The sequence below is a fragment of the Grammomys surdaster genome, unplaced genomic scaffold (assembly GCF_004785775.1).
Source record: "Grammomys surdaster isolate TR1022 unplaced genomic scaffold, NIH_TR_1.0 165, whole genome shotgun sequence".
In the NCBI taxonomy this organism is placed as follows: Eukaryota; Metazoa; Chordata; class Mammalia; order Rodentia; family Muridae; genus Grammomys; species Grammomys surdaster.
In genome coordinates, this window is record NW_021604613.1 from 1,374,194 (window position 1) to 1,388,571 (window position 14,378).

Below are 14,378 nucleotides of genomic sequence, written 5' to 3' on the forward strand. Positions count from 1 at the left end.
ACTTAGAGCTATGAATTTTCCTCTTAGCACTGATTTCATTGTATCCCATAGATTTTGGTCTCCCTTTGTGATTTCTTTATTGTTTCTACTTCCATTTTTATGTCCTGGATGGTTTTGTTCAATTCCTTCATCTGTTTGTTTGTGTTTTCTTGTAATTCTTTAATGGATTTTTGTGTTTCTTTAAGGACTTCATCCTTTTTACCTGTGTTCTCCTCAAGTTTGTTGATAGTGTTATTTATTTCCTTCTTATTGTCCTCTATCATCATCATTAGAAGTGATTTTAGATCTGGTTCTTGCTTTCTTGGTGATATGGGGAGTTCAGGACTTTCTAATGTGGGAGAACTAGGTTCTGATGATGGCAAGTACCTTGGGTTGCTGATGTTTATGTTCTTGTGCTTGCCTTTCGCCATCTGGATCTCCTTTGTGCTATCTGTGCTGTCTCTGACTGGAGCCTGTCTCTCCTATTATCTAGGTTGTGTCAAAACTGTTTGGGATGGGTTTTGCTGCTGGGCTTAGAGCTGAGGCCCAAGATCTGCTCAGTGCTCAGGCGGAAACTGGAAGGGGCCTGAGCTCCAGGTCAGGAGCGGATTCCTGGGTCCCAGTGGGTCCCGGTTGCTCCCTGATTGGTGCAGTCGCAGACTGCTCCTTGGTTCCTGTGTTCTGAGGGCTCCAGGTGGGTCCCTCTTAAGCCAAGAACTTGAGCAGAAGTGGTGGTCTCACCTGTGTTCTCGGGTGTGTCAGCACTCTTGGGAAACCAGCTTTCTCCCGGTTGAATTTGGGTACAAACTATTAATATATTCTCAATGGGAGCCACTGTGGAAACAATAAGCACAGTAATAATAAAGTTAGTATTATTAAATACCATGTAAACACTACATGTATATTCACTAAGTTAATCTTCAGATTAAATTTACCAAGGAAGAACTATAATTTGCTTGTTTTCTCAATGATGAAGGAACTCGAGGTTCACAGAATTTTAATTACTTGGATCAATTAACACATAGGAGAAGTACTTAATCCAGGTTTGAAGCCTTGGCTGCAATCTTTTAGCAGAGGATTGCAATTCAAAGTTATCTTGCAATGTTTATTTCATTACCTTAAACTATGTCTCTAATTTTCTGAAACATATGGCAATAATGTAAAATTCAGATTATCTGGCTAATATTTTTAAATCTTTTAAATTATATCTTGTTCATTTATTTTGTGTATATGTACATATGTATGCATGCATGTGTGCATGTGTAAGGACATTCTTTTTTTTGCAAGTAATATACATTATTTTATTACAAATTTTAAAAAAGAAAAAACAAAAAAAATGCAACATCCTAAAACAAAATTCTTTTTACTGGTAATACAAATTCCTATGAAGTTTTTTTTTTTTTTGCTACCATAAGAAATTAAAGAAACCATTAAATATTTAGAAACATTCAACATCAAAAGCTTTAAGTCTAACTGTACGTTGTAGCCCTTGAAAAAGCTACAAACTTTTTAAAAAGTATTTTCTCTACAAAGAGTCTCATCAGCTATACAAAAATCTGTACAGTTTCTATACTGAAGCTAATGTTGAGATGCACTTGATTTTCACATTCTTAGCAAAATAATTGCCTGAGCACATATACTCCACACTTTAGGACAGCCATTTATTCTTCATCCTCATCTTCCTCCTCTTCACTTCCTCCTCTTCTTCCTCCTCCTCTTCTTCTTCATCTTCTGGTTCATTCTTCTTCTTTGAGCCTGTTGGCCTACCAGGACCCTTCTTTCCTACTTCACTTTTGCCCTTGGCACGGTATGCAGCAATATCCTTTTCATACTTCTCCTTCAGTTTAGCTGCTTTCTGCTCATACGGTTGTTCATCTTTGGCAGATTGTTCAGACCACATCTCACCCAGATTCTTTGCAGTATCTCCAATAGACAGGCCAGGGTGTTCACTTTTGATCTTTGGGCGATGTTCAGAGCAAAACAGGAAGAAGGCAGACGGTGGTCTCTTCAGAGCATTTGGATCTTTTTTCTTCCCTTTTTTATCACCTTTGGGAGGGACATAGTTCTTCATTTCCCTGTCATAACGAGCTTTGTCGCTCTTGGCCAAATCCTCAAACTTCGACTTTTCCTTTGCAGACATGGTCTTCCATCTCTCGGAGCATTTCTTCGAGAACTCGGTGAAGCTGACCGACGAGTCGGGATGCTTCTTCTTGTGCTCCTCCCGGCAGGTCTGCACGAAGAAGGCAGAAGGGTACGAGGATATTTTGCCCCGCGGCTTGTTGGGGTCACCCTTACCCATGATGACGTCGCGGCGTCTGGCGCGAGCGCGTGTAAGGGCATTCTTAGAATGACATATGTGTAGACTTCAGAGGGTAGGAATTAGATTGTGATGATTCATTGTCAGTTTGAGGTACACTTAGAGTACTTCAGAGTTGCAGAGAATCAGGATGTGTTCTGCCCTCTCTTCCCTACCTGTTGATGGGCATCTGCCTGTCTGAGAGTTCTGAGAGATGGAATATTACTGGAATTCTGCTAAATAGCTGATCATACAGCCAGAATAGGATGTATTCTCAGGACCTAAATGATTCATTAGATAAGGCGTTGTCTCATAAACCAGTGAGGTAGTAAATTTCAGAAAGGGACAAGTCCTAGCCTAGGAAGAAGAGGACATGAATGTCTTGCAGTAGGGGACTTTAAATACAATGTCTTTCACCAAATCAGTATACCAGCCATTTCTACACCTTCTCTATGCCCAAGTCCTCTCTGTGGAATTGTATACTTAAAATTGTTTATTTTCTATAATCTATTGAAATTTCTATTATCTCTTTTTCAGCAAAAAGCAGTCTGCAAAAGTCAGTGATCTCCTTCTAAGTATGGATCTTGGGGATCAAAATGAGATTGCATGCATCCTTACCTTCTGAGCTTATATCTCCATTTACCCTCCTGGCATTTACCAGATATGTGGGCCTAAAAAATCCCATGTTTTCTCTTTAATTTGTTCTCTTCATTGGAAAGTGTGGTTAATAATGTCATGCACCTCACAGAATTGTAATGAGAATACTATGAGTTAATAGTTAAAACGATTTTAGGAAATCTCTAGCATAAAAATAGTGTGTTAGTGCTTACCTAATAAGTAAACTTATTTGTGCTTCTAGTTTGTCCTCAGAATATTAAGTTCACTTAAAAATTTAAAAACAGTTACTAGAAAATTTAGTGACAACATATGCTCCACTTGCCCACTCTTTTGGTATTGTATTTATTGGAGATCATTTATACAGAATAAAAGCCACATTTTAAGGTATACAATTCTTTGGATTATTCCAAATGTATGAGAACATAATCATGATAACAATCTATAAGGTTGTTATAATCTTTACCTCCACAAATTCTTCAATTTCTAGTCAGTGATTCCTGCTTTCTAAGCCCTGACAGACTGAACTGATTTCCTTTTTCTATGACTTGTTCTAGATTGTTAGATGGATAGATTCATTCTATGCTCAATTTTCTGTGTCTGGTTCTAAAGTTCACCCATGTTAGCCTATGTCTTATCTATAAGTAGTTTGTTTTAACTTTTTGGGTTCATAGTTTAAACTTTTATTTCTCTAAAAGTCATTAATCCATTATTTATTTCTAAGTCTAATGGATGATTGTTTGTATTGGAATAGACAATTCTCTGTAGCTATAATAAGAGCCATGAGTCAGGGCTTCCCCAGGGGAAACTTTTTAAATGGCAAGGCTACAAAGGACAAATTGTCTAGAAGCTCACTGACACCAAAAGCCATTTATAGCAAATGAACATGTCTCCATGTGTGTCTACTTAGAAGAAATTCAAGCACTAAAAATTTTCAGATAGTCATTACAGAAGGCACCCTTCAGCTCATCAAGGTCTGGCATTCATTGTTCAATTAACTGTTATATGGTGCCGAGGGGCCTGGACCTATATCTTTTCTTTATATAGAGAGGGTAGTAGAAAGCAGGGAAACCATGTGATACATTTTATCTTGTTTTATAAGTCTATTTGTATTTTGTTAAATATGTTAATATTTCTGGGATTGTGGGGAGCTACTTTCTTATAGTTTCAGTAAGTTCTGTTTTGAAGTTCATGAATTCTGTACTTCTGCAGGAGTAGGCAGAAAGCTTCTGTAACCTTAGTCTTAGGACAGACAGATAGGCAAACCTGCTGTTGTGTTTTATAAGTTATAATTTTCTTTGGTGTTTGAATGAAAGTAATCATCCCACCTATCAATGTGTCAGAAGCATGAAATTATAAACTTTTGGAAAATATGCTTTAGACATTTTTTTTTGTTTTTTTTTTTTTGAGACAGGGTTTCTCTATAGCCCTGGCTGTCCTGGAACTCACTCTGTAGACCAGGCTGGCCTCGAACTCAGAAATCCACCTGCCTCTGCCTCCCAAGTGCTGGGATTAAAGGCGTGCGCCACCACTGCCCGGCTTAGACAATTTTTGAATAATAAAAATGCCATCTTTTCTCCTTCTCCTAAGTGGAGTATGTTGCATGCAAAATGAACAGTAGGGCCCAGGCTTGACTACTAATACAGAACAGTAGAAACTTCTGCTCAGAATCTCTATGAACACAATTCTTTACATACATGCTTTAAAAAATGGTTAAAAGGTAAGTCTACATTCCTAATTTAAAATATATATTTAAATTGCAATTTTCTTTAAATATCTTCACATAATCAGTGAGTTCAAAAATTTGCATTGAAGTAAACTTCAATCATAATTGAGGTTTGAATTATGAATTAAAATGTAGCTACTATATATCAAGTTTTTTTTCTAATATTCTGAACATGACCAGACTGTTAACTCATTGGTTTTGATATCAGAAGCACTCTGTATATCTACCATAATTATTATAGAATTAATACATGTATGTATATATATAGTAAATAAGTACTCATACAAAAGAGTTGTTAAAAGCAATTTGTGAATTTGATTTTAAGTATATTCTTATAAACCTGATTCTTCCTTGGCAGCCAAAGTAAAAGCCAAAGTCCAGTGTGACCACTTCCTACAAGAAGATACGTACTATTCTTAGTGTATAGTAGATTTTAACGCAGGTTGCACTCACCAGTAGGACAAGTTACTGCTTTAATTTTGCTGTATAAGTGACGTTCTCTCATTTTGAAAGAACACATAAATTTCACTATTATTTTACTGCAACTTTTGTTTTCTCTGGAACAAATGCAGTCTTAAGGTGGATGAGTGGGTTTTACAAATGTCCTTTGGCTTTCTTTTTAGCCTTATGCTTACCTCCCTCATTCAGAAACAAAAGAGATCTTATAAAGTGTTGATAGAATGTCTGAAATATCTTCCTGTGCATAAAATACAAAGCATAAACAACCGAATCATTTTTAAAACATCTGGCCATTTCTCGTTATCCTATTGAAATTCAACTTATATCTATTCATCTGCATAAAGATAATTTTATTAATGCATGTCCTATAGTCACTCAAGCCCTTCAATTCATGAAGCTATAATATACTTTATTTCCTACACAAATTCTAAGCACTACTAAATTTTTAAGTATCTCTTGAAACCTCCTGAAATATTTCAGCTTTATGGAACATGGAAATTAAAGAGAGTAGAAGAATTAAGAAATTGTCATGCTCCTCAGATATAAGCATTAGTGAGCATACTGTTGTCTTAAAGGTGTTCATCTTAATATCCTTACCCAATTTAAGGATGAGGGCGATTCCAGTGTCAAACATGTGCATCTTTTGATTAGTGAGAAAACATTTCAGTGATATAAGTATGTACAAAGCAGAGTCCCAGCCCTATACAGGATTAGTTGATTAACCCAAGCACCAACATCTATTCTACATATAGTACAGGGCTGAGCTCTATAGAAGTACAAAAATCTGTACAGGAATTTTAAGCCAGCAACATGTCTGCTAGGTCTGTGTGATCTGGCTGGAATGTAGACACACCCTCAGAGTACACATTTAATCCCAAACAATGATGCCTAATTGAGAGTTAGACAAACTGACAAAACAGAGAAAGGTTTGACAGAATAAGTCAGATACAGGATATGCCCAACTCTAAGGAAAAATGTTATTTAAGTGAGAGAGATTCAGTCTATTCTGTTCAGTTGCATGAAGTTGAGTCCATTCAGTTTGTTCAATCAGTTCAGTGTAGTTGAGTTCATTCTTGAGTTTGTGCAGAGGCAGTTAAAGCCAGAGAATAAGAAGGAGCAAGAATATTAGAAAAAAATGCCAGAGTTATTTTGAGGCCAACCAAAGCAATTCAGTGAGAAACCAAGAGAAGTCCGATTGATTCAGTCAGCTTAGAGAGGAGGTTGAGCTAGACCATCAGAGTTGAACTAGTCAGCCAGAGTTCAGAAAGAACTAGAAAGAGTCAGCTTATTCAGCTGTAAATCTCAGAGGCTGAAAACATTCTAGGCCTAGATTAGATAATACAGAGGCTTAATGCTTCCAGGCCTAGGTACAAGGACAGTCAGAACAGATAAAGGAATGCTCTGAGATCAGCCTAGGCTGTGTATTCATACAGCTTAAGTACAGTTCTCATCTCATGCCTTCCTCAGAGGAAACAAAAGATACATGTACACAAAACACTGGAAGAATAAGGGTAAAAGGATCTAGAACCCAAAAAATCTTGAAATGGATTGTCATTGTAGGGGGATTTAAACAGAACTTTAGAAAATGCACTAAACCAGCAGATACTGTTTGAATGGTGACTAAAAAAAAAAAACTTTCGAGCAGACCCCAGGCGGCAGCTCTGTACCCAATCTCACAAAACTCAGAGGAAGAGGGCCTCCCAGGAGCTTTAACTCAGGCAGTATCTCAGGTAAGGAGACAGCAACACCATCCCAGACAGGGAGTAACTGGGACCCACTGGGACCCAGGAATTCACTCCTGACCCAGAGCACGGGTTCCTTCCAGTCTGGTCCTGAGAACTCAGCAGATCCTGGGAGTCAGCTCTGCACCAAATCTCACAGAACCCAGAGGAAGGGGGCTCCCAGGAACTCTAACCCAAGCAGTATCCTAGGCAAGAAGGCAGCAACACTTGCCCCAAACAGGGAGTAACTGGGACCCACTGGGAGCCAGGAATTCACTACTGGCCCAGAGCACAGGTTACTTCCGGTCTCCACCTGAGCACTGAGCAGATCTTGGGCCACAGCTCTAACCCTAGCTGCAAAACCCATCCCAAACAATTCTGACATAACCTAGATAATAGGAAAGACAGGCTTCAGTCAGAGACAGTGCAGATAACACAAAGGAGATCCAGATGGTGAAAGGCAAGCACAAGAACATAAGCATCAGCAACCCAAGGTACTTGGCATCATCAGAACCGGGTTCTCCCACGTTAGAAAGTCCAGAATTCCCCATATCAACATATTCCCATATCACCAGGAAAGCAAGAGCCAGATTTAAAATCACTTCTAAAGATGACATAAGAAGGACATAAATAACACTCTCAAAGAATTTGAGGAGAACATAGGTAAACAGGTAGGAGCCCTTAAAGAGGAAACATAAAAAGCCCTTAAGGAATTACAAGAGAACAAAAACAAACAGGTGAAGGAATTGAACAAAACCATCCAGGGCATAATAAAGAAATCACAAAGGGAGACTACCATGGAGATAGAAAACCTAGGAAAGAAATCAGAAGTCATAGACACAAGCATCACCAACAGAATTCAAGAAATAGAAGAAAGAATCTCAGGTCCAGAAGATATCATAGAAAATATTGACACAACTGTCAAAGAAAAAGCAAAATGCAAAAAGTTCTTAACACAAAACACCCAGGAAATCCAGGACACAATGAGGAGACCAAACCTAAGGATAATAGGTATAGATGACAGTTAAGATTCACAACTTAAAGGGCCAATAAATATCTTCAACAAAATTATAGAAGAAAACTTCCCTAACCTAAGGAATGACATACCCATAAACATATAAGAAGCCTACAGAATGCCAAATACACAAGATCAGAAAAGAAATATCTCCCATCACATAATAATCAAAACACAAAATGCACAAAACAAAGAAAGAATTTTAAAATCAGTAAGGGAAAAAGGCCAAGTAACATATAGAGGCAGATCTATCAGAATTACACCTGACTTCTCACTAGATACTATAAAAGCCGGAAGATCCTGGACAAATATCATACGGACCCTAAGAGAACATAAATACCAGCCCAGGCTACTATACCCAGCAAAACTCTCAATTAATATAGATGGAGAAACCAAGATATACAATGACAAAACTAAATTTACACAGTATCTTTCCACAAACCCAGCACTACAAAGGATAATAGCAGGAAAGCTCCAATACAAGAAGGGCAATTATATCCTAGAAAGAGGAAGGAAATAATCCCATTCCAACAAACCCAAAAGAAGATAACCACACAGGCAATGCCTCCACTATTAGCAAAAATGACAGGAATCAACAATACCCTCTCCTTAATATCTCTTAATATCAATGGACTCAATTCCCTAAGAAAAAGGTATAGGCTAACGGACTGGATATGCAAACAAGACCCAGATTTTTGCTCCTTACAGGAAACCCACCTCAGTGACAAAGACAGACACTATCTTAGAATAAAAGGTTGGAAAGCAATTTTTCAAGCAAATTGCCCTAAGAAACAAGCTGGAGTAGCCATTCTAATATAGAACAAAATTGACTTTCAACTTAAAGCTATCAAAAAGGATAATGAAGGACATTTCATACTTGTCAAAGGAAAAGTCAACCAACATGAACTCTCAATTCTGAATATCTATGTGCCAAATGCAGGAGCACACACTGTCATAAAAGAAACCTTATTAAAGCTCAAAGCACACATTGCATCTCACACAATAATAGTGGGAGACTTCAACACCCTACTCTCAGCATTAGATAGATCATGCAAACAGAAACTAAACAGTGAAACTAACAGAAGTTATGAACCAAATGGACTTAACACATATCTATAGAACATTTCACCCTAAAGCAAAGGAATATACCTTTTTCTCAGCAACTCATGGTACCTTCTCCAAAATAGACCATATAATTGGGCACAAAACAGGCCTCACCAGATACAAAAAAATTGAAATAATCCCGTGCATCCTATTAGATCACCATGGTCTAAGGCTGGTCTTCAATAATGACAAAAACAATGGAAAGCCCACATTCACATGGAAAATGAACAACACCCTACTCATTGATAATCTGGTCAAGGAAGAAATAAAGAAAGAAATTAAAGACTTTTTAGAATTTAATGAAAATGATGACACATCCTACCAAAATCTATGGGATACATGAAAGCAGTGCTAAAAGGAAAATTCATATCTCCAAGTGCCTCCAAAAAGAAACTGGAAAGACCATACACTAACAACTTGACAACACATCTGAAAGGCCTAGAACAAAAAGAAGCTAACATACCCAAGAGGAGTACACAGCAGAAAATAATCACACTCAGGGCTGAAATCAACCAAATAGAAACAAAAAGGACTATATAAAGAATCAATAAAACCAGGAGCTGGTTCTTTGAGAAAATCAACAAGATAGATAAACCCTTAGCCAGACTAATCAGAGGGCAGAGAGACAGTATCCAAATTAATAAAATCAGAACTGAAAAGGGTGACATAACAACAGAAACTGAGGAAATTCAAAAAAATCATCAGATCCTACTACAAAAGCCTATACTAAACAAAATTGGAAAAACTGGATGAAATGGACAATTTTCTCGACAAATACCAGTTACCAATGTTAAATCAGGAGCAGATAAACCATCTAAACTGTTGCAAAACTGCAAAAGAAATAGAAGCAGTCATTAAAAGTCTCCCCACAAAGAAAAGTCCAGGACCAGAGGGTTTTAGTGCAGAATTTTATCAAATCTTCAAGGAAGACCTAATTCCAATTCTCATCAAACTATTCCACAAAATAGAAACAGAAGGTACACTACCCAATTCGTTCTATGAAGCCAAAATTACGCTCATATCTAAACCACACAAAGACCCAACAAAGAAAGAGAACTTCAGACCAATCTCCCTTATGAACATTGATGCAAAATTACTCAATAAAATTCTAGCAAACAGAATACAAGAACACATCAAAACAATTAACCATCATGATAAAGTAGGCTTTATTCCAGGAATGCAGGGTTGGTTCAATATACAGAAATCCATCAATGTAATACACTATATAAACAAACTCAAAGGAAAAAAAAACCACATGATCATCTCACTAGATGGTGAGAAAGCATTTGACAAAATTCAACACCCCTTCATGATAAAAGTCTTGGAAAGATCAGGAATTCAAGGTCCATACCTAAACATAATAAAAGCAATATGCAGCAAACCAGTAGCCAACATCAAACTAAATGGAGAGAAACTTGAAGCAATCCCACTAAACACAGGGACTAGGAAAGGCTGCCCACTCTCCCTACCTATTCAATATAGTACTGGAAGTCCTAGCCAGAGCAATTAGGCAACACAAGGAGATCAAAGGGATACAAATTGGAAACTAAGACGTCAAAATATCACTATTTGCAGATGATATGATAGTATACTTACGTGACCCCAAAAATTCCACCAGAGAACTCCTAAACCTGAATTCCTAAACAACTACAGCGAAGTGGCTGGATATAAAATTAACTCAAGCAAATCAGTAGCCTTCTGATACTCAAAAGATAAACTGGCTGAGAAAGAAATTATGGAAATGACACCCTTCACAATAGTCACAGATAATATAAAATACCTTGGTATGAATCTAACCAAGCAAATAAAAGACCTGTATGACAAGTACTTCAAGTCACTGAAGAAAGAAATTGAAGCAGATCTCAGAAGATGGAAAGATCTCCCATGCTCATGGATTGGAAGGATTAATATAGTAAAAATGGCTATCTTCCCAAAAGCCATCTACAGATTTAATGCAATGCCCATCAAAATACCCACTCAATTCTTTACAGAGATAGAAAGAGCAATCTTAAAATTCATTTGGAATAACATAAAACCCAGGATAGCAAAAACTACTCTCAGTAATAAAAGAACTTCTAGGGGAATCACAATCCCTGACTTCAAGCTGTTCTCCAGAGCAATAGTGATAAAAAAAAAAAAAAAAACCTGTGTGGAATTGGAACAGAGAGAGGCAGGAGGATCAATGGAATAGAATTGAAGACTCAGAAATGAACCCCCATACCTATGGTCACTTGATCTTTGACAAAGGAGCTAAACCCATCCAGTGGAAAAAAGTCAGCATTTTCAACAAATGGTGCTGGTCCAACTGGAGGTCAGCATGTAGAAGAATGCAAATTCATCCATACTTATCTCCTTGTACAAAGCTCAATTCCAAGTGGCTCAAGGACCTCCACCTAAAACCAGCTACACTGAAACTAATAGAAGAGAAACTGGGGAAAAGACTGGAACATATAGGCACAGGAGAAACGTTCTTGAACAGAACACCAATGGACTGTGCTCTAAGACCAAGAATTGACAAATGGAACCTCATAAAACTGCAAGGCTTCTGTAAAGCAAAGGACACAGTCAATAGGACAAAGTGGCAACCAACAGATTGGGAAAAGATCTTTACCAATTCTACACCTGATAAAGGGCTAATATCCAAGGTAGACAAAGAACTGAAGAAATTAGACTCTAGACAATCAAAGAACCCTATTAAAAAGTGGAGCACAGAGCTGAACAAAGAATTCTTACCTGAGGTAGCTGGAAAGGTTGAGAAGTACCTAAAGAAGTGTTCAGCATCCTTAGTCATCAGGGAAATGCAAATGAAAATAACACTGAGATTCCACCTCACACCAGTCAGAATGGCTAAGATTAAAAACACAGGTGACAGCAGATATTGGCAAGGATATGGAGAAAGAGGAACACTCCACCACTATTGGTGGGATTATAAACTGGTACAACCACTGTGGAAACAGTCTGGCAGTACCTCAGAAAATTGAACATAGTGTTACCTGAGGACCTAGCTATACCACTCCTGGGCATATACCCAAAAGATGTTTCAACATACAACAGGGACACATGCTCCACTATGTTCATAGCAGCCTTATTTATAATAGCCAGAAGCTGGAAAGAACTCAGATGTCCTTCAACAGAAGAATGGATGCAGAAAATGTGGTGCATTTATACAATGGAGTACTACTCAGCTATTAAAAACAATGAGTTCATAAAATTCTTAGGCAAATGAATGGAGCTGTAAAATATCATCCTGAGTGAAGTGACCCAATCTCATAAGGTCATACATGGTATGCACTCACTGATAAGTGGATATTAGACCAAAAGATCACAATACCTAAAACACAACACATAGACCACATGAAACTCCAGAAGAAGAAGGAAGACCAAAGTGTGGGTGCTTTGGTCCTTTTTAAAAGGAGTATCAAAAGAGTCAACCACAGCTCCCAAAGTCTAAACCTCTAGCCTGAGAGCAGAAAGAGAGGGACTCATATCCACCTGTATAGGTAATTGAGGGTGGTCTTGTCAGACATCAGTAGAAGTGGAGGGCCATGGTCCCCGAAAGTTTGGATTCCCTAGTGTTGGGGAATTCGAGATCAAGGAGATAGGAGTGAGAAGATGTTTGGTGTACCCTCTCATAAAAATAAGCAGAGGGGTATGGGATAAGGGGTTTTGGTGGAGAATGGGAGAGGAGATAACATTGAAAGGTAAATACGTAAAATATCCAATAAAAAAAAAAGATAAAGGGTCTGGAAAAAAGAAAGAGTTTACTTATTTCAAATTATTTTCAAAAGTTTCTAGGAGTTGCCAATTGTCTAAGATCTTATTTTAAGCTCTCCATCAAAGAATTTAAGTCTCTGTATAATACTCTCAAGAGAGATGTAAATCCTAATTTTCCTCAACAATTAATTGACAAAAGAGAGGTAATCTCACAAAAAGTAAAAGAAGCTATTACTAATTGATATATTATATAGTCTGATTAGTAGTTGGCTGTGCTATAACAGTCCTTTGATAAAAGAGATTATTAATATAGACTTATATGTATTTAAATAATGTCTTCATCACTCTCTGAGTGTGGAAGGAGCGGCTGCTGGCGCTCCTGCCCTGATTTTACAAGAACTCTGAAAAACTGACTTTAAAAACAAAAGAAGGGGAACACTATCCCCCCCAGAAGGAGTCCCCCTGAAATACTCCCCATCATGCCTTGTTCACTTTTAACTCTCTAAAACTGAAAGCTCATGGTTAATCTGCTGCTGACTACCTCTGGTATCACTGAGACCAATAAAAACTATGCCACAGCTATGTTGAAGGACCCTCTTATCCTTAAAGGGAATGTCCCAGACCCAGTTCTCTTAGGGGGCCGAGGATTGATATGCCTGTCTGATAACACAGAAGGCACAGCTAACTGGCTACCAAAAAGATTAATGAAATAAATAGATACCCCCACAAAGCCAGGCCCAACCATAAATAAGATGAATAACAATTTACTTCCAGGGAAAAGAAATCTCCCTGAGAACTCCCTTCATTTTCCTTTCCAGTAAAAATGAATCACCCGTAATGTCTGCTGTTAGAAGTTGTAAACCAGATGCTGGCCTCAGAACTTATCCTACTTAGACCTTTGATCGGCCATTGACAAGAACATCAAACAGCTAGAGACTGACGTCACTAATCTGAAGAAATCCCTCCTTTCCCTGTCTGAAGAGACCTCCAAAAATCGCAAAGGACTTTACGGGACTTGATTTACTCTTTTACAATAGAAAAGACTGTGTACAGCTCTTGACTGTGTACAGCCCTTAAAGAAGAATGTTGCCTTTGCATAGACAAGACAGGGATGGTTAAAGAGAGCATGAAAAAGTTCAGAGAAGGCCCTGAGAAAAGTCAGAGACAGAAAGAGAAAGACGAGTGCTGAGACAAGAATTTGTTTTCAGCCTTTCCATGGTTGTCAACCCTACTTCCTCCCATCTTGGGACCATTAATTGGATTATTTTTGCTTATTTCTTTTTGTCTCTGGGCCTTAAATAGGCTGACTGACTTTGTGAAAAAACAGATAGATAATTTAGTAGCAAAACCTATTCAGATACATCATCATAAGTTAGCTATGGAGGACCTCAAGACTCAAGATGAGGTTGTTACTCTATCCAGGGTGTTCCCAAAACCCATCTCCACCCAACCTAAAAGAGGGATCATCCGCCCCTAGACCAAGATTTAGGGGCCACCCAGAACGCCCTCTGACTGGCGATCTGAATTCTTGCGTATCCTGTAAGGCTAAGCACTGCAAGGGAATATAAATAAAAGTTAAAAAGTATCTCTCTGGGTTCCCTGAGGGACAAGCCTGACTGCATAGGGGTTGATGTCAAAAGTATCCCCTCTCCAAGAAAAAGACATTGGGATGGGTATGGCCCTCATGCCTCTCTGGACAACGACAGGGGGACCAGAGCCATTACAAGATCTTCTTCAATTACTGGAGGT

At 38.1% G+C, this 14,378-nt stretch overlaps 1 pseudogene; it reads right to left on the reverse strand.

The window, feature by feature from the left end:
• Window positions 1-1,640: 1,640 nt before the first annotated feature.
• LOC114619875 lies at window positions 1,641-2,278 on the reverse strand (annotated as a pseudogene).
• Between the last annotated feature and the right edge of the window lie 12,100 nt (window positions 2,279-14,378).